Source organism: Felis catus, chromosome C1 (assembly GCF_018350175.1).
Source record: "Felis catus isolate Fca126 chromosome C1, F.catus_Fca126_mat1.0, whole genome shotgun sequence".
NCBI lineage: Eukaryota > Metazoa > Chordata > Mammalia > Carnivora > Felidae > Felis > Felis catus.
In genome coordinates this window covers 213422893-213446372 of record NC_058375.1, presented here as the reverse complement: position 1 = coordinate 213446372, position 23480 = coordinate 213422893, and the positions used below count along the sequence as shown (strand labels likewise).

Here is a 23480-nt window from a genome sequence, read left to right as displayed (position 1 = left end):
GTTGTGTGCTTAACTGACTGAGCCACCCAGGCACCTCTTGCCTTTATTAAGCAATGTGCAGAGGAGGAAATTAGTCTAGAAACTGTTGCCTTTGATTTCTTTTCCATTCCTGTCTTGTAGACATAATGACTCTCCTATTAAATAAATAACTATTCTCATTTTAGGGTAAACCCAGTTTGGGGACTATTATGCAACTATATAAAGCCTACATAGACACATGGAAAAATGCTTAAATAATATTACTCTAAAAAGCAGGATACAGTATTTCATGCACACTATGTGTATTTGCCAACACTCTCAGCTGGGAGTAATGGAAACCCAATTCAGACTTGCTTAAGCTGAATAATAATAATATTATTAATAATCATAAAGGCATTTGTTGGTTCACAGAACCTGTAAAGTCTAAGGGAAAATTTTCCTACCACAGGAGCCCCGTGATAATGTCAAGATTTAGTCTTCTCTCTCTCTCTCTTTCTTTCTTTCTTTCTTTCTTTCTTTCTTTCTTTCTTTCTTTCTTTCTTTCTTTCTTCTTTTTCACTTATATTTGAGAGATAGAGAGAGCACGAGCAGGGGAGGGGCAGAGAGAAAGGGAGACACAGAATGTGAAGCAGGCTCCAGGCTCCGAGCTGTCAGCCCAGAGCCCGACGCGGGGCTTGAACCTATGGACCGTGTGATCATGACCTGAGCGGAAGTCGGAAGCTTAACAGACTGAGCCCCCCAGGCGCCCCTCTGTCTCCCTTTCTTGGCTCCCCTTTCTCACCGAGGCTAGATTTGTAGGAAGCTGTCCTCCGCGTGCAGGCTGCTGGCGGCTGTGGTCAGTGCAGAGACGCTGTAGTTACAGAGTTATGGTGAACCTCAGGCCTGAGCCTTGTGGGCTCCTGTTCCCTTCTCTGAAGTGATCTCTACAGCCTGGGGACCACATCCCGGTTGGTCAGGCCTGGAGTGGGGGCATGGGGTCAGCCCCACTGAAGCATAAGGCCTCCAAGTGGTAGCGGAGTGGGTCCCTAAAGGATTTTGGGGTGCTGTAACCAAAAGAAGGCGCATGGATGCTGGGTGGGAAATACAGAAAAAACCCACTTGTATGGTGAACACAGACATGTGAAAAAAAAGTCTGTTGGGGAAAAGCCTGGCAGGAAATAAAGCAAATTGCCCAGAAGATATTCTTTTTTTTTTTTTTTTTAAGTTTATTTTCAGATTTTGAGATTTTGAGAGAGAGAGAGAGAGAGAGAGAGAGTGTGAGTGAGCTCACGATCTTGTGTGTGTGTGAGTAGGGGAGGGGCAGAGAGAGAGGGAGAGAGAGAAAATCCCAAGCAGGCTCTGCATTGTCAGAACAAAGCCTGACCCGGAGCTGGTACCTACGAACTGTGAGATCGTGACCTGAGGCAAAATTAGGAGTCGGATGCTTAACCAACTGAGCCACCTAGGCACCCCCCACTCCCAAAGATATTCTGATTATTGTAACAAAATCAGAAAATACATATCAGAAATAATTAAATAAAAGTAAATAACAGTAAAAAGAAGACTCACCGTGAACCATATGTTGGGCTCAGTGAGTGGGAAGTCTGTTACCCCAGCACATAGGAACTCTCTCACACACACATCCTTCAAACACACAGAAATGCTGGATTAAACACTGTCCACAATAGGTTAACTGCGTAACACCGGTAGCGAAAAGGGTGCATAGCAGGGGGAGGCGGTCTGGCCCCAGTCCAACTGTAAGGATGGGCCTGACTGTCTAAGCCATTTCCCTGAGGGGGTCCCTGGATCAGGCATAGGCCTTCATGCAATGCTAGCCATGGAGGCATGAGAGCAAGGTGAGTTCTGCTAGAGACCTTGAGAGGTTTCCTCACTCACTAGGAGACCCAGGAAGAGGTAGTCCTCTTCTGCTCTTGTACGTGATCACATTTAGTTTGGCTTCTTGTAACCATGAGGGCACCCGGCCTGAGAAAAAGCCCCACGTAGAGAGTAGTGGAACCATGGAGATTATAGAAAAGTAGAGCAAGCCTTGATCAAACTCTACCTGCAGCCACCCAGCCACCAGCTTTCCCATGGTGGGTGGTGATTTGTTTCCAAGTTGTTTCAGCAAATTGAGCCAGGGCTTTCTGTTACTAGCCACCAAAAGCGTCTTAAGGAATAGCATCCCTAGCCTGAAAGTCATCCAAGGAACTTGAGCTATGAGGCCCCACCAACCCTGCCTCTCCAGAGCACCCTGGGTCCTCTGGCTACCGTGGCCACTGCTCTCCAGTCATATCCCTTCTGCCTAGGCTTCAGACTTCTCCACCCCAAGACTTCTGCCCACACTGATCCAGAAATCACCCCATAGGGTCCCTCCCACACCTTTCCTTAGATTCCTTCCTGGCTTTGGCACTCATCTAGAGCCACCACCATGGTAGAAACACTGCAGGGCTCATCAAAAAAGGAAAAGCTGTCATTTCTCCCCAGAGTCTAACAGAACTATAAACCAATCTAGTCCATGGCCATCCATAGTGGGTTGAATTGTGGGCCCCCCAAAGGTATGTCTTTATCCTAACCCCTGGAACCTGTGAATGTGTCCTTGTTTGGACAGAGAGTCTTTGCAGACATAGTTAAATTAAGGGTCTTGAGATCATCCAGAATTAGGGTAGGTCCTAAATCCAATGGCTAGTCTCTTTGGTTGTTGTTGTTTGGTTTGTTTTGTTTTGATTTTGAATGGCTAGTTTCTTTATAAGAGAAGTGTTCTGTGTTTTCTTAGGTTCTGTAAGTCTGTTTGGCATCTATCAATCACAGGGCCACACTATTGGCCAGAGTATTTACCTCTCTCCTGCAGGTCAGTTTGCCAGGAACTCTCCCTTCTGATGCAGGCGGGCTACCTAAGGCTGAGCCCCCACCTACCTTCTGATCTCTTGCACACCAGGCCGACATTGTCCCTGCCCCCAGGTAATCCCAGGGCCAGGTACCTGCAACTGGAGACACTCCTATAGCCCAAAGCCTGTGGGAATTATTCCAAATAGCCAGTCCTGCAGGGTTTACTCAGCCTTGCCTTGCCTTCCCCTTGCTCCTGTCTTCTGCCTCCTGACCACCACGTTTCCCGTGCGGCCCTGTGTGGCGGGGCACGCCCCTTCTCTCGGGAAGTGTAAGTAATGAATTCTTTCGATGGCGTTGACCTCTCTGTGTCATCTCTCGATCACCTCCATAACTCAAAATCCCCCAGGTACAAATGACCCAATACGGGAGAAGGAGAAGGGAGAGCACGAGGACACAGGCAAGACGGCCATGTGAAGACAGAGCCGTGAATTGGAGCGATCTGAGGAACACCAGGAACCACCAGAAGCTGCAAGAGGCAAGGAAGGTTCTACCCTAGAGCTTTCAGGGGCACGTGTTCCTGCAGACACCATGATTTTGGCCCTCTGGCCTCTGGAACTGCGAGAGAATAGCTTTCTGTTGTTGCGAGGGCCCCAGTTGTGGTGATTTGTGACAGCAGCCCAGGAAGCTAACAGAGCAGCTGACTACGATGAGCAGTGATTGCCTCTTGACTCAACGCACGCACAGCCACTGAGCTACTTACTCCTCCCGACGAGGCCCGTTGTAGGTAGTGTTACCCCATTTCTCGGGTGGGAAAAGCGTGGCTCGGCCGAGGCCAGAGCGGGGTTGTGAGCCAGGCCATCTGGCCAAGCCCCCCAAGGCTGTGCTGCTAACCACCGGACGATCCTGTGAGCTGAGCTCGTGGAACCACCCTTCAGAGCAGGTCAGAATTTGCCTCCACAAACCTGTGCGTTCACACGGGGACCCCAGTCCTCTCCCTTATCTCAGAGTCCCCAGGGCTGCCACCCACTCTCTACACCTGCTGTGATGGGCACCTTCGCTGTGGTCACTGCTCTGGCTGTTGCCACCCAGGTGTGGCCACTGGGATCTGGCCCGCTCCCTGGGCTCCCATGGCTGCTCCTGGGAGTGGGGGCCTGGAGGCTTCTGGAGATCTGCTGCCCTGCCCACGTGTCCCCCATGAGCCCGTCCACCTTGAGGAGGGTGGTGCACACGGACCCTCCCTGCCAGTGAGACCACCTTGAGGACCTGGGAAGGGTCCTGGGTGTCTGACTCTTTGACTGGTGGCTCCTCAGTTGCTCAGTCCTAGCTCTGCGCTCCCAGGGAGGCCTCTCTGAATGTTGGCGCTCCATAGTGGGGGGTGGCCCAGATTCTATATCTTCCAGAACTCCCACTTCCTGCGTGTTCAACACACTGAGGAGACAGAGCACCCTGGGGCTCCATTAGCAGATGATGTGGGAATTTCACTTAGACATACACTGGATTTGTTTGGAAGAAATCGGTTAATAGGCCGCATGGGGCGGAGACTTAGACCCCAAAGGAATTCCCAAGTGAGAAAAAACAGTTGCCACTCTGCTTTCTAAGGAGGTGGATGCTGTTAGCAGAACGTCTTTGTTCGGGAAGAATTGGGTTTGGGCCAGGAGCCGCACAGCCCGATTGTTCTGCGGGAGAGAGGGAGTGAGGAGGGATTTTGAAGTGAAGTGAAGAAATGGATGCGGAGTTACAGGTGGGCAGCAAGGCAGCTGCCCTGAGAAAGGAGGCAAGGTCCGGCCCCCTGGGGGTAGAGCCAGGGGCAGGGGCTCAGGAGAACAGGAATCCCTATGGGGAATTTTCAAGTTATTTGCCTGGAGATCTCCAAGGTCAACCCCTCCCCTCCCCCCCCCCCAACATCAAAAACCACACTTGTTTTCTAGTGCTTTTGTGTGAGTGTTGGCAGCCGGGGACCGTGGGCCCTGGGGGAGTGTGTGCTCCTAGCAGGGGTAGTGGAGGGCCCCGTACACAGTGGCGGTGGGAAAATCTGTTAAGTGTTTGGAGAACCTTGGGTAAAATTCTCACTTTCACTTCCAGATTTTAAAGAGGTAAACGCAAAAAAAGAAAGAGAAAAGAGAGCAGCCACAAGTAAACTAAAAGAAAATATTTCATTTTGGGAAGGAGAAGGATTTTCTAAATATAAGAGTCAGTAAAGAAATCCCAAAGGGAAAAGATAGACACAGGTCAAAAAACGCTAAAAGACTTAAGAGCAAACCACAGTCTGGGTAAAAATATTTGCTACGAATACCACACAGGGTTAATGTCTGTATTGTTAAAAAAAAATTTTTTTTAATATTTATTTTTGAGAGAGAGAGACAGAGTGTGAGTGGGGGAGGGGCAGAGAGAGAGGGAGACACAGAATCTGAAACAGGGTCCAGGCTCTGAGCTGTCAGCACAGAGCCCGACGCGGGGCTCGAACTCACAGACTGCGAGATCATGACCTGAGCCGAAGTCGGACGCTTAACCGACCGAGCCACCCAGGAGCCCCTAATATCTGTACTGTTGTTGGGGAGGAAAAATTTTTCTTTGCTCTCCTAAGGTTCTTCTCACTGGTCTAAGAATTAAATTGACATGAGACTGATGAACAGGAGAAAATAAAATTTAACTGCAGAAATCCCACGTATGTGACAGATTAAAACACAGACAGGTAAAATGAGGTATATGTGCCATCTTGAGCTAAGGAATGGGATAGGACCTGGGCTTCAAAGAGGAGGAGGGCAATTTACAGGGCAGTAAGAACAGGCCCAGATGTTTGGTATTAGATGTTTGCCCAGCCATACAGATGGGTCACTCAGATAAGGTTTCTCTCTGGAGATAACTCTTATTCTGGGAAAGACTCCCAGTTTAGATCCCTCTAGGTAATTAAGGAAGAGGCAAAAGTTTCTCTTTTTTTTTTCTTTTCCTAAATCAACATGAGTATTTATTATTATTTTTTAAATTTTATTTTTTATTTTTAAAAATTTACATCCAAATTAGCATATAGTGCAACAATGATTTCAGGAGTAGATTCCTTAGTGTCCCTGACCCATTTAGCCCATCCCCCCTCCCACACCCCCTCCCTAACCCTCAGTTTGTTCTCCATATTTGAGTCTCTTATGTTTTGTCCCCCTCCCTGTTTTTATATTATTTTTGCTTCCCTTCCCTTATGTTCATCTGTTTTGTCTCTTAAAGTCCTCATATGAGTGAAGTCGTATGATTTTGTCTTTCTCTGACTAATTTCACTTAGCATAATACCCTCTAGTTCCATCCACGTAGTTGCCAATGGCAAGATTTCATTCTTTTTGATTGCTGAGTAATACTCCATTGTATCTATATACCACATCTTCTTTATCCATTCATCCATCGATGGACATTTGGGCTCTTTCCATCCTTTGGCTATTGTTGATAGTGCTGCTATAAACATGGGGTGCATGTGTCCCTTCGAAACAGCACACCTGCATCCCTTGGATAAATGCCTAGTAGTGCAATTGCTGGGCATCTGTAGGATAGTTCTATTTTTTGAGGAACCTCCATACTGTTTTCCAGATGGCTGCACCAGCTTGCATTCCCAGAAGAGGCAAAAGTTTCTCTTGAGTCCACGGGGCCTCAATTGCCTTCAGCTCAAAATAGTCCACATGCAAAAGTAGTACGTTTGTGGGAGACTTGTTCAGAACCTTTTTACTATATAGAGATTCCAAACAGGTTGATAAGACACCATTAATACCCAATAGCACAATATGCAAAAGACCAGAAAAGACCATTCGCCAAAGAAATCTAAATGACTAATAAACATGGGAAAGTATTTAAATTAGTAGCCAAAGACTTATAAGACAAAAAAGCAAGGTACATTTAGGTAGTGGGATTATAAATGACCCAATAACATTGCTTTCTTTTGGTGAACTGCATTTTCTAATTCTTTTTTTTAGTAACCTCATTTATTACTCGTATTAAGAGAAGGTTCGGAAAGCACATGACACTATCAAATAACAAATGTCTAGCTAATGTCAGTGACTTTTAGTTCTGGCGGATCGTGGGCATTTTTTTTTCTTTCAAGCTTTTGTGCATTTTTAACTTCTAGGATTCATTTGTCTTTTCAACAACAACTAAATAGCACTTTACGTAATAGAACAAATTTGCAAGTTAAAATAAATTCCTTCTTGCTAACCTCCCAGAAGTCTGGGCCCTGTATGCAAATAGGATTCCTGGGAACACCCACATACCCACTCCCCAGCAGGAAGGCCAGTTGAACCCCAGAGACTCTCTCTCCCACCCCATCTCCCAAACAAAGGGGTACTTTAGCCCTTCCCAAACCACATGTACACCCCCTCAAGCTGCCCTGCCCCCATCTCCAGGGTCCTCCCTGATGCCTCCTCCCCCTCAGGTTTGGCCTGCCAGTGCGGAGGGGTGGGCCATCCACGCCCCTCGGAGGCTGGGCGAGGTGGCCATGCAGTGTCCCGAGGGGGCCCTGGTGCAGACTAGCTTTGAGAGGTCAGAATCAAACTGTGATCTCCGCCCACAAGTGCCACCATCCACCCTCTAATTACTCCTGGGTGTCTGTTCTGGGCTGAATTGTATCCTCTCAAACTTCACGTGTTGAAGTCCTAACCCCCAGTACCTCCGAATGTGACTGTTACGTGGAGATGAGGCCTTTAAAGGGGTAATTAAGTTAGGATGAGGTCATTAGGGTGGGCTTTAATGCAATGTTACTGGTGTCCTTGTGAGAAGAGGACATTTGGATGCACACACAGAGGGGAGAATGGCATGTGAACCTGAAGACCATGTATAAATCAAGGAAAGGCTGGGAACGGCCCTCAGCACCCAGAGGGAACGGGTCCTGCCGACACCTTCATATCTGAACTTCTGTGAGCAGATACATTTCTGTTGTTCGAGACTCCCAGTCTGTGGTACTTGCTTCTGGCAGTCCCGGCTGACTAATACAGAGTCCTTGGGCACAGGATTAGGCTTTCAAATGGAATCCCAAAGAGGTTTAGATGGCTACTTGCAAAAACCGTATTACCCAGTTTGAGAGACAAGTTACCTAGCAGTTGTCACAACACAGCCCAGCGGACCAAACGCACATTCCCAGGAACGTGCAGGTTCCCAGAATCTAGGATGTTGGCAAGACTTACAGATGGGGCCAGCCAGAGGCCAAACCATGGGGTGTGGTGGGGGGTGGGGGCCATAGAGCTTTGCTTTCAGGCTTCTCTGCTTTCTCCCAGCCTCCCCCCACCTCCATCTGCTAGTCACCTACAGGGTACAGGGCTGGGGGCAGGGGTGGGGGCGTGGAGGCGGCAGAGCCTTGAGCCACCCCTCTGCTCACAGCGGCCAGTCTGCATGGAGCCAGCTTTGCTCCAGCCTCAGAGCATCCTTCAGGCTGTGTTGCCACATCTGACCCCTGTGGACGGTTGACCCATTTGGACGGGCTGTGCCTGCTGTCTGTTCTTACCAGATGCCCCTCAACACAGAGGAGTGGGGAGAGGGGTTCTTTCCCCTCAGAGCAGATTTCCCCAGTGGTACTGCTCTAAGGGAGAATTATTCACTGCTCTCTTGCTCCACACTTGCCGTTTTAGCCTCCTTAGCTCAGGAAAGAATGATTTGGAGAAGCGATGAAAAGCTTTAGGTCCTTCCCTGGAAAAATGTGCATGCACAGACCCCCCTGCGCCCCACCTCTGAGATTCGAACTGTTTCTGGTTATTTGCATTCCAGGGACCCGCAGACTCCTGAAACTCACCTGCCGTGTGGCTTATAGGCAAACAGAGGTGTGGACAGGTGGAGGGAGGTTGGGCAGGGATGCAGTCCAGGAGAAATTCACCAAAGAAGTGGCCTCTGCGGGGAAGTTGTAAGAACACTCTGGCTGATCCTGGAAGGCTGTCCCTAGAGGGAGGAAGAGGTCTCATTTCCTCCTGGAAGCCAAGGGAGTGTTGGAGGGTTCTGGGCAGAAGGGAGGCATGGAGGAAGCGGGGCTTTGGGAGCAAGTCTCTAAAAGCATAGCCCTGGGGCGCCTGGCTGGCTCAGTTGGTTAAGCCTGCGACTTTGGCTCAGGTCATGATCTCCTGATTCGTGAGTTAGAATCCCATGTTGGGCTCTGTGCTGACGGCTCAGAGCCTGGAGCCTGCTTCAGATTCTGTGTCTCCCTCTCCCTCTGTTCCTCCCCCACTTGCACTCTGTCTCTCAAAAATAAATAAAGATTAAAAACAATTTTAAAAATTTGACAAAATTTGACAAAATTAAGGATTTCCAGATGAGATCATCCTGGAATTAGGGTGGGCCCTAAATCCAACGACCGACCGGGGTCCTTAGAAGAGAAAGGGGAAGGAGTGGAGAATGAGACACAGAGGGAACCACATGAAGACGGAGGCAGAAGGGGAGTGAGTGCCGCGTCTTACAGGCCCAGGAACACGCAGGGTGGCCAGCAACCACCAGAAGTTAGGGGAGAGGCATGGAGCGAATTTTCTCTCAAAGCTCCAGAAGGAACCAACCTTGCTGACATCTTGATTTCTGACTTCTGGTCTCCAGAACTGTGAGAGCATAAAGCCATCCAGTGTGCTGGTTTATGACCACAGCCCTAGAAACTAACATGGCTTCATATGGTGATCCGTAGGTGTTGGAAAAGGACCTCCTGGTTGAGTAAGTTTTGGGACCTGTGATAAACTATAGCCTTCTTTGCTGAGGAACCGCTCAGAGCGCTTTGAGAGGCTATGGAGCTTTAGGAATTTCCAAGGCGGGTGGGAATCAGTATGGAACACTCACTTCCCAAGCATAACTAATCAAGAAACTCTTATGTCTTAGCTCGGGCTGCCATAACAGAACACCACAGACTGAGTGAACACTTCCGGAGGCTGCAAATCCACGATCAAGGTGTCGGCTGGGTTGGTTTCTGGTAAGTTGGCACACAGCCTTCTCGCTGTGTCCTCAGTTGGACTCTTCTCTGTGTGTACAAACAGAGACAGCAAGCACTCCAGTGGCTCTTCCTCTTCTTAAAATATATGTATTTTTAATGTTCACTTATTTTTGAAAAAGAGAGAGACAGAGTGTGAGCAGGGGAGGGGCAGAGAGAGAGGGAGACACAGAATCCAAAGCAGGCTCCAGGCTCTGAGCTGTCGGCACAGAGCCCGACGCGGGGCTCGAACTCACGAACCGTGAGATCATGACCTGAAATGAAGTCGGATGCTTAACCGACTGAGCCACCCAGGTGCCCCATCTCTTCCTCTTCCTATAAGGACGCCAGTCCTATTAGATTAGGGTCTTATGGTTATGATCTCATTTAACCTCAATTACTTCCTTTTTTAAAAAAATGAATTTTATATATTTTTAAATCCTCAAAACAACCCTTTGAGGTTGGTCGTATTATCATCCCATTTGCAGATGAAGAAACCAGGGACACATAGAGGCTGAACAATGTGCTCAAGATCATACAGCTAGAAAATGGTGGCTCTGGGTCTGCATGTGAACAGTCTGGCTTCAGAGTCTGTATTCTTTTCTTTTCTTTTTTTTTTTTTGAGTATTTTTTTTTTTTTTTTTTTTGGCGGGCGCCTGGGTGGCTCAGTTGGTTGAGCAACTGACTTTGACTCCGGTCATGATCTCATGGTTTGTGAGTCTGAGACCCACATAGGGCTCACTGCTGTCAGTGCAGAGCCCACGTCAGAACTTTAGATCCTCTGTCCTCCTCTCTCTCTGCTCCTCCCCCACTCACACTCTCTTTAAAAAAAAAAAAAGAGGATTTTTGTTTTCAGTAGGCTCCATGCCCAACATGGGGCTCGAACTCACAACCCCGAGATCAAGAGTGGCATCCTCCACTGACTGAGCCAGCCAGGCACCCCCCCGAGTGTGTATTCTGGTTCTGTTAGGCTGCCTCCTTTCATGAGACAGTGACAAGTTTTTAGACCAGCGTGCAGGACTGAAAACGTTGCTGTGGCTAATTTTTCAGAAAATACAATCTGCTGAAATCTGTGCTCTGATGTAACAAAAAAGGAAAGGATTTAAAAACTCCTCGGTCCAGTAAACAAAACCCCCATCTACACATTCATCCGGCTGCATATATAGGATTGTGCTTGTGTGTGTGTGTGTGTGTGTGTGTGTGTGCACACGCATGCCTTAATTACTTCCTTGAAGGCCCTATCTCTAAATGCAGTCGCACTTGGGGGTTACAGCTTCAACATACCAATTTTAGGGGGTTATATTTCAGTCCATAGCATCTAACTTCATGAGACTGGTACACCACACACACACAGCTGGGGAAACGCACATGGAGTTGACTTGACCTTGATCACAGGGGTAATGGGGGAGGGGGAGGGGCTGCCATCCGTTCCTGCTTGGATAAAGATGTCCTTGGCAGTGGCAGGAGAGGAGAAAGAGCACATAGTAGATCTTTTTTTTTTTTTAAAGGGCACGATATTTTGCAGCTCCTCGGGTCGAGAGATGGGGACTCTTTTCTCTACCCCTGACCAGGGCTTGGTCGTGTGATTTGGTTTGGTCGAGGGGGCAGTACGAACACGACAGAGCAGAGGCGTAAAAAGTGGTTGGGCGCTGAGGGCTTGGCTTCTCTTGCTCCTTTTGGAGCCCAGCGGCCAAGTGAAGAAATCTGACCTGTTTGAGAATGAGATCACCATGGCCTGGTTGCCCCCCCCCCACCCCAGCCAAACACTAGACCCTTGAGTGGTGCCATCTGAGACCCAGACCAACCAGCTTCCAGCCCACCTGCCCGCTGACTGCAGCCACACAGTGAACCCAGGGAGGGAGGCCCAGCGGAAGAACCACTCCACTCAGGCCGGCCCCCAAAATATAGTAGCAGTAGTGGTAATTGCTTTAAACTACTTACTTTTGAGGTGGTTTGTTCCATGCTAGTAAAGGCCAGTTCGAAGAAACTCGTGACGTCACGGCTTTCTGCGGAGTGGTCTTCTCAGGACGCTTCTGTCTGTGCCACGTCAACCTTCTCAGTGTTACAGAGAAATGGTCCTTGCCACCAATCTTGCTACTAAAAGTTTTTTTTTTTTTCAACGTTTATTTATTTTTGGGACAGAGAGAGACAGAGCATGAACGGGGGAGGGGCAGAGAGAGAGGGAGACACAGAATCGGAAACAGGCTCCAGGCTCTGAGCCATCAGCCCAGAGCCCGACGCGGGGCTCGAACTCCCGGACCGCGAGATCGTGACCTGGCTGAAGTCGGACGCTTAACTGACTGCGCCACCCAAGCACCCCACTAAAAGTTTTTTAACCTCTTGAAAGTATCAGCATGATGAACATCAGGTGAAAATACCTTAAAGTGATACTGCACAAAAATGAGATATGAACTATATTAGGTCAGTCCCTAAAATTAGCCACAAACTGGCTACAGAGGAATTGAGAACGTGTTTTAAATGGTAGACTGTGTTAAACATGTAAAAACAGACCTATCTTGGGGTGCCTGGGTGGCTCAGTCGGTTAAGCATCTGACTTTGGCTGAGGTCACGATCACTTGGTTCAAAGGTTTGAGCCCCACATTGGGCTCTGTGCTGACAGCTCAGAGCCTGGAGCCTGCTTCGGATTCTGTGTCTCCCTCTCACTGCCCCTCCCCTGCTCGAGCTCTGTCTGTCTATGTCTCTCTCTCTTTCTCTCAAAAATAAACACAAAAGGGGCACCTGAGTGGCTCAGTCAGTTAAGCGTCTGACTTTGGCTCAGGTCGTGATCTCACAGTTCGTGAGTTCAAGCCCCGCGTCAGGCTCTGTGCTGACAGCTCAGAGCCTGGAGCCTGCTTCGGATTCTGTGTCTTCCTCTCTGTCTGCCCCTCCCCTGTTCATGCTCTGTCTCCCTCTCTCTTTGCCCCCCCCACTCTGTCTCTCTGTCTCTCAAAAACAAATAAAAACATTAAAAAATTAATTAAAAAACCCCTCTGACCTATCTTGAATATTTCTGAGTATCCCACTGGAAGGAGCCGGTGAAACACTTAGGTTTACTTGCAAAGCGATTCCCTTTTGAAAAATGGCACCATCTTCTAAGCTGTAGCAACTGTCTTGGTGGTAGGGATGGTCCCAGGCGGGAGACTGGCAGGGAGAGCAGAGGATGCGGGGAAGCTCCCGGGCGCCCTCCCAGCCTGACTTGGCTCTCGGCTGTCCCCTAGTGCTGATTCTTTGGCATTGCAGGAGGGTGCCACCCCTGATCCAGGATCCTGGTTCTGTGGCTGATCCCTCTCAGGGTCAGGGTCTGAGCCCCAGACCCCATTGTGGCAGTTGAGAAGGAGTCCTCCCATTCCCACCCTTGCCCCCTAAAAGCTGCACGTTCACTGTCACTCCACAAGGTATCCAGTGACGGGAGAACAGGAATCATTAGCAACCACCACCACTTCTGGGGAAATTTTATTTTGGGGTCCCATTCACAACATATTAGATACACTGAAGGTCACCCACAGCCTACCTTAAATTAGAGTTCCATATAATTACATAAGAATTGACTTGCACTGCAGTTGAGTCTGGAGGCTTGTTAACACAAAATTTACTGGGTGTCTGGCTGGCTCCGTGGGTACAACATGTGACTGTTTCTTTCTTTTTTTTTATGTTTATTTATTTATTTTAAGAGAGAGAGAGAGAGAGAGAGAGAGAGAGAGAGATTGTGGAGGAGGGGCAAAGAGAGGAGGGGAGAGAGAATCCCAATCAGGCTATATGCTGCCAGGGCAGATCTCATGAACCGTGAGATCATGATCTGAACCAAAATCGGACACTCAACCTACTGAGCCACCCAGGTGCCCCAAGAGAGAGAGAATCTTAAGCTGTCTCCACACTCAATGAGGAGCCCAATGCAGGGCTCGATCCCATGACCCTAGTATCATGACCTGAGCAGAAATCAAGAGTTGGATGCTCAACTGACTGAGCCACCCAGGCAGCTCAATTGATTTATTTTATTTTTTTTTATTGATTTATTTTTACATTTTTTAACATTTATTTTTGAGAGAGAGAGAGAGAGAGAGAGAGAGCGAGAGAGCAGGGGATGGGCAGAGAGAGAGAGGGAGACACAGAATCCGAAGCAGGCTCCAGGCTCTGAGTTGTCAGCACAGAGCCCGACGCGGGGCTCGAACTCACAAACTGCGAGATCATGACCTGAGCTGAAGTGGGAGACACTTAACCAACTGAGCCACCCAGGCGCCCCAAGATTTTATTTTTAAGTAATCTCTACGCCCAACATGGGTCTCGAACTTACAACTCCAAGATCAAGAGTCCTGTACTCTACGACTGAGCCATCCAGGCGCCTCTAGGCGATTGATTCTTTGAAACATACCTGTATAGTATAACTATTTTTCTAAAGTATAAAAGCATGACATGTTTATTACAGGCAAGTTGAAAGTTTAGATAAGTAAAAAGGAGAACAAGCACCCCCCTAATCCACCATCGTGAGATAACTATGGTTAAAATATTTTAGGTGTCTTCCCCTCACCCCAATTCTTTTTTTCTAGGAAAAGTTTCTACCCAACTTACTTCAACCAACATATACAATATATACAAGATATATATTTTATAAGATATGTTTTTATTTACAAAATCGGGACCCCTCTGTACTTTCCGTTTTAAATTTTGCCTTTGTTTACTTACTAAAAAATGACACTTTTAGCTGTTTCCTATATCCTTACATGTAATTTCAATAGCTGCATGCATTTAAATATGAATTTAAAGTTAATGCAACTTAAAATGTAACTTTAAGGGGCGCCTGGGTGGCTCAGTCCGTTAAGTGTCCGACGTCAGCTCAAGTCCCGATCTCATGGTTTGTGAGTTTGAGCCCCATATCCGGCTTTGTGCTGTGAGTGCAGAACCGGCTTCAGATCCTCTGTCCCCCTCTCTCTGCCCCCACCTCTCTTTCTCAAAAATAAATAAACTTTAAAAAAATAAATGAAATGTAACTTTAAATTTACTAGCTGCGGGGCGCCTAGGTGGCTCAGTCGGTTGGACGGTTGGACGTCAGTCCGGTTCAGGTCACGATCTCTTGGCTTGTGGGCTCGAACCCTGTGACAGGCTCTGTGGTGACAGCTCGGAGCCTGGAGCCTGCTTCCGATTCTGTGTCCCCGTCTCTCTCTGCCCCTCCCCCACTCACGCTCTGTCTCTGTCTCTCTCTCTCTCAAAAATAAATAAACATTAAAAAATGTTTAAATTTACTAGCTACATTCCCATCATATAGACGCATCATGCTTTATTTAGCCAGATGTCTCTCTTAGGATAGTTTTACTGAGTTGTCACTAAGTTTAGCTGCAGTAACGTGTCCTAACATCTCAGCAGCTCGCAGCCTTGCCTGTCGTGCATTTCCTTCACAGTTTGGTTGTGGTGTGGCTCCTTTTGGCTGCGGGTCAGCTGTGGCTGTGATTCTTCTTCATTCTGGAATACAAGTGAAGGACCAACCCCCACCAGGGACACATCAGACTTCTGGCAGAGGACAGGAGCTAGGGAACGGGTAAAAATGAGCAATGGCTCTTCAGATCTCTGCTGCAGGTCATGTCACATACACCTCATCAGGAGTTCAAGGCCAAAGTCAGTGGGGCTGAGCTACCCAAGCACCCCATCTTCTTAAAAGTCAAATAATTCACGGGCGGGGGGTGCTGTCTGGCTCAGTCAGTGGAGCCTGGAACTCTTGATCTTGGGGTTGTGAGTTTCGCCCCACGTTGGGCATAGAGACTACTTAAAAATTTCTTTTTCTTAAAGTCAAATAATTCATTAAGGCTTACGAAAAAACAAAACCTTCCAAACAGCAGCTTCCTTCCAGCCAAATTCCCACACCACAACCAACTGAAAAAGGATTGATTTGTCCCCAGTCGTATTCTATGCCAGGAACTGTGCTAAATAATTTACCCAAGTTATTTCAACTTAATCCTTACAACCACAGCAGGAAGTAAATATTCCATTTATCTCTCTGATGGAGACAAACTTGGGCGGAAGGATTTCTTTGTCTAAGAGGCCACTTGCCAGCAGGGGGCAGAGCTGTGACTGGAACCCAGGTTAACGGACGCCAGAAACTGAGGAGCAGACCATGGGCATCGGCGGTTCTCAAAGTCCAGTCCTAACAGACAGCAACTGCCTCACCGGGGACCTTGTTAGAAATGCACGTTCCCGGGCCTCGCCTCGGCCCCGCTGGCTCAGAAATTCTGAGTCAACAGAATTGTTGCAGTCACCAATGAGGTGACTCGGATGGACACCAAAGATTGACACCTGGGCTCCACTAGACAGAGTTGTGTCCTCCTCCTGGTATCTGGCCGAGCCCCCTTCCCCTGCTGGTCCAGTGACCGCCCTGGTGGGGGAATGCCCACGGAGATGCTCCCTTGTCCCTCCCCTGTCCCTCCCAGCTTCCCTTTCCTGCCCCTGCCCACAGACTGCCAGTGCCACCAGGCCTCAGGACAGCCTGTGGGTGTTGGGCGCAAGGGCAGGAGCCCTCTCGGTCACAGCGAGTGGGGGACCCTCGTCCACAGCCGGGGAGCTGTATAAGTGTTGGAGAATCTGGGGTCAGAAGGAGGAGGAGGAAGAATGTGAGTCAGAGAAGGGAAGGCCCCAAGTCAGAAGGGCGCTTCTGCATTGGGAGGGGAGGATTCTGGAATCTGACGATTTAGGGAAGGGATTCCAGGTCAAGGGGAGGCAAGAGCACCCAGGGTCGGATGGGAACCCCCAGAACTGTGTTTTTTTTTTAATGTTTATTTATTTTTGAGACAGAGAGACACAGAGCATAAACGGGGGAGGGGCGGAGAGAGAGGGAGACAGAGAATCAGAAGCAGGCTCCGGGCTCCGAGCCATCAGCCCAGAGCCCGACGCGGGGCTCGAACTCACGGACCGCGAGATCGTGACCTGAGCTGAAGTCGGAAGCTTAACCGACTGAGTCACACAGGCGCCCCCAGAACTGTGTTTTTAAGGGAAGTTTCTGGGAAAACCACTTGCGTCCTAAGTGAAGCACCTCAGAAATACATTGGGAGGTGACCTCCCTGCACCTCACAGCTTGAAGCCAGGTGGCCTCCCCTGCTCCTCTGCGCTTGCTTTGTGGGCGCTTGGATGTTTGCTGGGGTGCCCTGTTGGGCGTGTGTTCCTAGGAGATGACGATGACTGTGGCCTCCTAGGAAGTCTGGGACCCACCGAGATGGACACCCAGGGCCTGGTGAAGCCTCCCAGGGACTGGATTTGGAGCTGGGTCACTCAGGAGGTCACAGAAGAGGGGCAAACCAAGATGGCAGAGAGCCTGAGGGGTGCTGTTCTAGACTCCATCCAATCTAGACTTTGGCCACGTGTCCGGGCTGTCCCTGCACTTGGTAACAGTGCCTGTCCATCTGTAATGTCTTCCTTCATTTCATTTTGTTCTCATGAGAATCTACTTTTTAAAAATTTTTTAATGTCTACTTATTTCTGAGAGAGAGAGAGAGAGAGAGAGAGAGAGAGAGAGGGTGCAAGTGTGTGAAGGGCAGAGAGAGAGAGAGGAAGACACAGAATCCAAAGCAGGTTCCAGGCTCCAACCTGTCAGCACAGAGCCTGACGTGGGGCTCGAACTCAAGAACCTTGAGGTCATGACCTGAGCTGAAGACAGACACTTAACCGACTGAGCCACCCAGGCACCCCTAACTTTGACTATGTCTTTAGAGACCTTATCTCCAAATATAATCACACTCACTAGGGGGTTAGGACTTCAACTTCAATATGAATTTTGCAGGAATGTGACTGGGAGAGTCTACGTTTAGTTAGGGAGACAATATACACGCTGAAGTAATTAATTGTCAAATTGTGTGCTATAGATGAACAAGAAGATAAGACAGGATGCAAGAAGTGATTATATATACATGGGCATGCTGAATAAAATACAGTAAAATGGGGCATCTGGGTGACTCAGTCGGTTAAGCGTCTGACTTCGGCTCAGGTCATGATCTTACGGTTCGCGGGTTCGAGCCCCGCATCGAGCCCTGTGCTGACAGCTCGGAGCCTGGAACCTGCTTCGGATTCTGTGTCTCCCTCTCTCTCTGCCCACCCCCCACCCCCACTCGTGCTCTGTCCCTCTCTGTTTCTCAAAAATAAACATTAAAATTTTTTTTTCAAATACAGTAAAATGATTTTTTGAATACCTAGCCAGGTTTAAACTCAAAGAGGGAAACTTCCAGGTGCCAGGAATGCAGAGGGAACATAAAACCAGTGACGTTAGCAGGAGGAGAAGCAGAAATGGCTCGTGGAGATCGGGAGACAGCTGTTGACCTTCAAAGCCAAGGGCAGGGGTTCTGAAGTTACACAGAAAGCCTAGAAGTCATCATAACCAATGAATCTCAGGGGCTTGAGCGGCGAAAGCAAAGCTGTAGGTTGGCTTCTATGACTCAGGAATGAGGGACCCCCGTGGAAAGTAACCCCACTGAAGTGGAGGTCATAAAGGGTCAAAGCCAAGGAAAGCAGAAGAGGGCCCTTATCAGTTGCCTGTCCCTCTTTTAACAATTTCCTCAAAAGTTCCACTCAGTGACTTGTACTCAGTGGCATCTGCTCTTGGGGGAACTTAGTCTTTTAGGCGGACGCACGCTGTGTGAATGGTCACTTGGGAGAACAGACAGTCGGGTCGGTCAGTGAGGAAAGGAGGGGGAAGAGAATGGCTATCAGGCGGGCAGTTTGCAGTCTGACATAGGCCCCACCACAATCTCCTCTGCCTCTTATGGTCCAGCCTCTACCTATCAGCCAGGGTGATCGTGTGCTTAAATTTTAAGGCAATACGTGTACATAGTGAAAAAAGAAATAGCTAGCAGCCTAGCTAATACCATAGTTTAAAAAAATGCCTCGGAAGGCCTGGGTGGCTCCGTCAGTTGAGCCTCCGACTTAGGCTCAGGTCATGATCTCCCCACTCGTGAGTTTAAGCCCCGCATCCAGCTCTGTGCTGACAGCTCAGAGCCTACTTTGGATCCTCTGTCTCCCTCTCTCTCTGCCCTGCTTGCGTGATCTTTCTCTGAAAAATAAATAAACATTAAAAAGGTGTTTTTTAAAAAAGTCTCCTTCTCACCCCTACTCTTCATTCCCTCAGCCCAGGAATTATCTGGATTTTCAGCGTGTGTGTGTGTGTGTGTGTGTGCGTGTGTGTGTGTGTGTATCAGGCCGTATCATTTCCCTACTGGAAATCCCCCTGTGGATCTCAGTCTGCCCTCAGGCCCTGCCCTCCCTCTGCTCCCGCCACTTTCCTCCTGGCTCTTAGAGGTTGGTTCTCTGGCTTCCCGTCAGTCCTTGGAAATGCTGCCCTGAGGCCTTCCCCCCCTTGCTGTTCTCTCTGCCAGGAACACTCTTCAGGGCTCTGTTCATTTCCACCTTGTTAAACAACACGACTTTCTCTTTAGGCTCAACCCTGTAACCCTGTGCGAGTATCCAAGTCCTCCACCCTCCAGGCATGGGGGCCAGCCTTCTGGCTAGCTAGATGCCACGGCTCTACTGTGGATCACCGAGAGACATGATGGGGCAGCCCAGGGCACTGTGGGAAGGCAGGAAGCGGCCCTGACCTGAATGTGGATGAGCTTAGGAGCTGAGGAATCATTTATTCACTCAATATGTATCGGGCGCTGCCTCCTATGACCCGGTGTGGGGAAGGCACAAGAGAATGAGATGGTGCGGCACATTCTTCTGGAACTTTCAGACACAGACAATAACCACGAAAAGAAACAAAATCATTCCAGACTGTGGTAAGTTCTTTTTTTTTTTTTAATTTTTTTTTTAACATTTATTTATTTTTGAGACAGAGAGAGACAGAGCATGAACAGGGGAGGGGCAGAGAGAGAGGGAGACACAGAATCTGAAACGGGCTCCAGGCTCCGAGCTGTCAGCACAGAGCCCGACGCGGGGCTCGAACTCACGGACCGTGAGATCATGACCTGAGCCGAAGTCGGACGCCTAACCGACTGAGCCACCCAGGTGCCCCCAGACTGTGGTAAGTTCCATGAAGGGCACGAACAGGGGGTGCAGAAGATGGTTTTAGGGGTGGAGGGGGGTACGTCAGAATGTGTGGTCAGGAAGGCCACCTCAGAGCCCTCAAGGAGGAGAAGGCACCGAACAAGGAGCCAGGAGAAAGGAGTTTCATAGCACATGCAAAGATCCTGAGGTGGCGCAGAGTGGACCGGCAGAGCAAAGGGAAGGAGAAGGGGAGCAGGAGCGGGCAAGGCTGGGCTACAGGCTGAGCTAAACTCGGGTTTATTGTCAGATCCTCGGGAGGATTTTCATCAGGGCAGTGCTGTGACCTGCCCTGATTTATGTGGCAGCCGGCTTACGGGACCTGGATTTTGGGAGACCCTTGAGTGGTTTCTGTAATTTTCCGCTTGAAGCACTATCTTCGGATAGCTTTGCGGGGGTTATGTTTTCTAGCCAATTCGGTTAAACCAACAGCAGGATGCATTTTATGGGTGCAGAGCCACAGGACGTGTTTTTGCAAATCCCCCACCTGCTTCCTTGTGACCTTGGCATTGTCTCCCCCAGGACAGACGCTCATGCCCCCTGAAAGGTGGACTCTTTGTTTGTGATGCCCCACAGCACAGCGCCTCTCAGGCTTACCTTCCTCTAAAGGTAGATGTACCAGTCATAGCTCTCCAGAAAACCGAAACCAACAGGTGATAGGTCTATACCTTTTCTGTCCCTCTTTTAAAGAAATTGGCTAATGTGACTGGAGGGCTGGCAACTCTGAAATCCGTAGGGCAGGCCGGCAGGCTGAAAACTCAGGTAGGAGTTGATGGTGCCATCGTGAGGCAGAATTTCTTCTCTGGGAAGCCTCAGCTTTGGCAGCTGCTGCCTTCAACTGATTGGGCGAAGCCCACCCCCATTATGGAAAGTAATAAAGTCAACTCCTTGTAGATGTTCACCATGTGTACAAAATACCTTTACAGCGACACTTAGATTAGCATTTGAATAAATAACTGGGTACTATAGCCTCGCCAATCTGACACATGAAATTCAGCATCACAGTAAAATATATAAAAAGTGAAATCAAAGTCCTTATTCTAGGACCAACTTATGAAATCTTTGGGGCCAATCGGAGCTCTTTAGTTCTGTTGCTTTGGGTAACCCTGTGTGTGAATGCTGGAAGCATTAACATCCACCAGCTGTCTTTTGGTTGAAGATGATGGCATTTGACCACGGCTGAACAGGCCTAAATCAGGGAAAGCATAAAACTCCAGGCACCCGTTTCCCAGTCTGGGCCTGGAGGCTGCTGTGAGAAGCTGAGTCGAGCCCAAGCATCTTCCCTCTCCTGTTGGACAGTCAGCCTGTGCTCGGTGACGGTTGGTGAGGTTTGCAGCCAGAGTGACCTGTGAGGGAGGTGCCTTACCATGCTGGCCCCTCTGCCTGGGGCGGGGGGCCTCCAGGGATGTTCCTGTATCTTTAATGTCAAGTCTTAGCTGTGCAGTCTTTTCCCCCCTCAATCAGATACCTCTGGTTCACCATTAGAGGGTCTGACTGCCTGACTGAGTTCCACACAACCCTTCAGAGCCTCCTGTTTCTCTGTCTTGGTAGTTTGTGTGGTCAGATGACGCCCAGCCACAGAGACAAGCAAAATAAGCCAAAGGGGAAATGAATATGTCCCACACAGCCTGACTCTGGGGTGAAGGGCGGTGACAGGCTGGGTTGTTTAATTCTCCCATGCCTAAAAGTGTGTGTGTGTGTGTGTGCAAATCGTGCCAGGCTCATGCCAGGCGTGCTGGGGAGGATGGGGGGCAGCTCTGTGACCGTTCTGGACTTTGGTTCAAGCCTTCACCCTGGACAGTCGGCCAGTGGGCACCACCCTCCCATCTGGGTTCTCTATGGATGGGTGCAGAATGAGCCCCGTGTCAGGGCATCCTGACCTCCAACCTGAAGAACATGATTGCTTTAGTTTGGTTCCCTCAGAAGCAAACCTTGAGACAAGAACTGGGCGAAGAAGTTTATTTGAGATGTGGTCCCAGAAAGCATGGGGTGGAGAAATGAGACCGGGAAGAAAGGAGAGAAAAGAAAGTGCATATTAACAGGCATGACACGGCCATGGGAAATGGGATCAGTCCTACAGGGCATCTTCTGAGAGACTATGTGGAACACACCTCAGAGTTGTCTCACCAGCGGGGAAGAAGCTGGGGTGTATTCCTTATCAGCATTTTTTTTTTAAAAAGTAGGCTCCACGCCCAACGTGGGGCTTGAACTCACAACCCTGAGATCAAGAGTCGCATGGTCTGTCAACTGAGGCAGCCAGGCACCCCTTCATTACCAGCTTTTTAAACAGTTTTATTAAAATGTAACTCATATACATATAACAGATCCATTAAAAGTAGTCAATTCAGTAATTTTTAGTTTACTGACAAATGTGTGTTAGCCATTCCCATAGTCAATTTTAGAATATTTTCATAACCTTAAGGAGAAATCTCATACCCTTTAGTTATCACCCCGATCCCCCACCTCAGCCTAGGCAACTACTAACCTACTTTCTGTCTTTATAGACTTGCCTTCTGGACATTTCGTATGAGTGGAGTCACAGAACATGTGGATTTTTGTGACTGACTTCTTTCGCTTTCCAAGGCTCCTTCAAGCTACAGGATGTATCTCTACTTCATTCCATTGTACGGCCAAATGATATTCCATTATATGAATGTATCACATTTTATTTTTCCACGTGTCCATTGATGGACATTTGGGTTGTTTCCACCTTTTGACTATCCTGCATACATCCTGCTGTAAACATTCATGCACAAGTTTTTCTGTGGACATATGTTTTCATTTCTTTTGGGTGTATACTTAGGGGTGGAATTGCTGGGTTATACGGTACCTCTCTGTTTAATCATTTGAGGAACCAGCAAACTGTTTTCCAAAGTCACTACACCATTTTCCATTCCTACAGGGCTGTATGAGAATATAGTTAGCTATTAATGCACAACAAATCACTCCAAAGCTTAGCAGGTTAAAACAATAAACATTTGGGGTGCCTGGGTGGCTCAGTCCATTAAGTGTCCAACTTCAGCTCAGGTCATGATCTCGCGGTGCTTGAGTTCAAGCCCCGCGTCGGGCTCTGTGCTGACAGCTCAGAGCCTGGAGCCTGCTTCGGATTCTGTGTCTCCCTCTCTCTCTGCCTCTCCCCTTCTCGTGCTCTCTGTCTCTCTCAAAAATAAATAAACATTAAAAAAAAACAATAAATGTTTGCTATATCACACAGTTTTCGAGGGTCAGGAATCCAGGAGCAGCTCAACTAGGTGGTTCTAGCTCAGGGTTCTGCTTAGGGTCTCTCATGAGGCTGGAATCATCAAAAGGTTTGACTGTGTCGGGGAATCCACTTCCAACATGGCCACATGGCTGTCTCACTTGCCTGACGAGGGAGTGTTGGTTGTTGACAGGAGTCCTTATGCACCTTTCCTATGTGTACCTTCCCCTGGATTGCTTGAGCATCCTCATAACATGGCAGCTGGCTTCCGCCAAGAACAAGAGATCCAAAAGGGAAAAAGGCAGGCGCTACAATTCTTTTATGATCTAGCCTTGGATATCATACGCTGTCGTTTCTGTAACATCCTATCACACAGTTCAGCCATTTTCAGTGTGGAAAGGAAATACACACGGTGTGAGTCCCGGGAAACAGGGGTCATCGGAGGCCATCTTGGAAGTCGCCTACCACATGAGACATTTTCCCACCCACTCCCGTCCCTCAGTGGGAGGGTTGCTCCTGGGGTGTTAAGTCCCTGGAACTTTTGGCCTAAACCAGAACATGCTGAAGACACCATCATGCTGAAGACCG

General features: G+C 48.7%; 1 long non-coding RNA gene across 3 annotated transcripts; it reads left to right on the top strand.

The window, feature by feature from the left end:
- Positions 1 to 686: 686 nt before the first annotated feature.
- On the top strand, positions 687 to 22770 carry LOC111561918. 3 transcript variants are annotated; one of them, XR_006583611.1, is made up of 5 exons: positions 687 to 3724; positions 9598 to 9688; positions 19090 to 19428; positions 20216 to 20302; positions 22198 to 22770. It is a non-coding gene; the product is annotated as an uncharacterized LOC111561918 (long non-coding RNA). The 3 variants fall into 3 exon arrangements; XR_006583610.1 differs by lacking the exon at positions 20216 to 20302 and having other exon boundaries at positions 689 to 3724; XR_006583612.1 differs by lacking the exons at positions 687 to 3724; positions 20216 to 20302 and adding an exon at positions 9030 to 9435.
- The last annotated feature ends 710 nt before the right edge of the window (positions 22771 to 23480 follow it).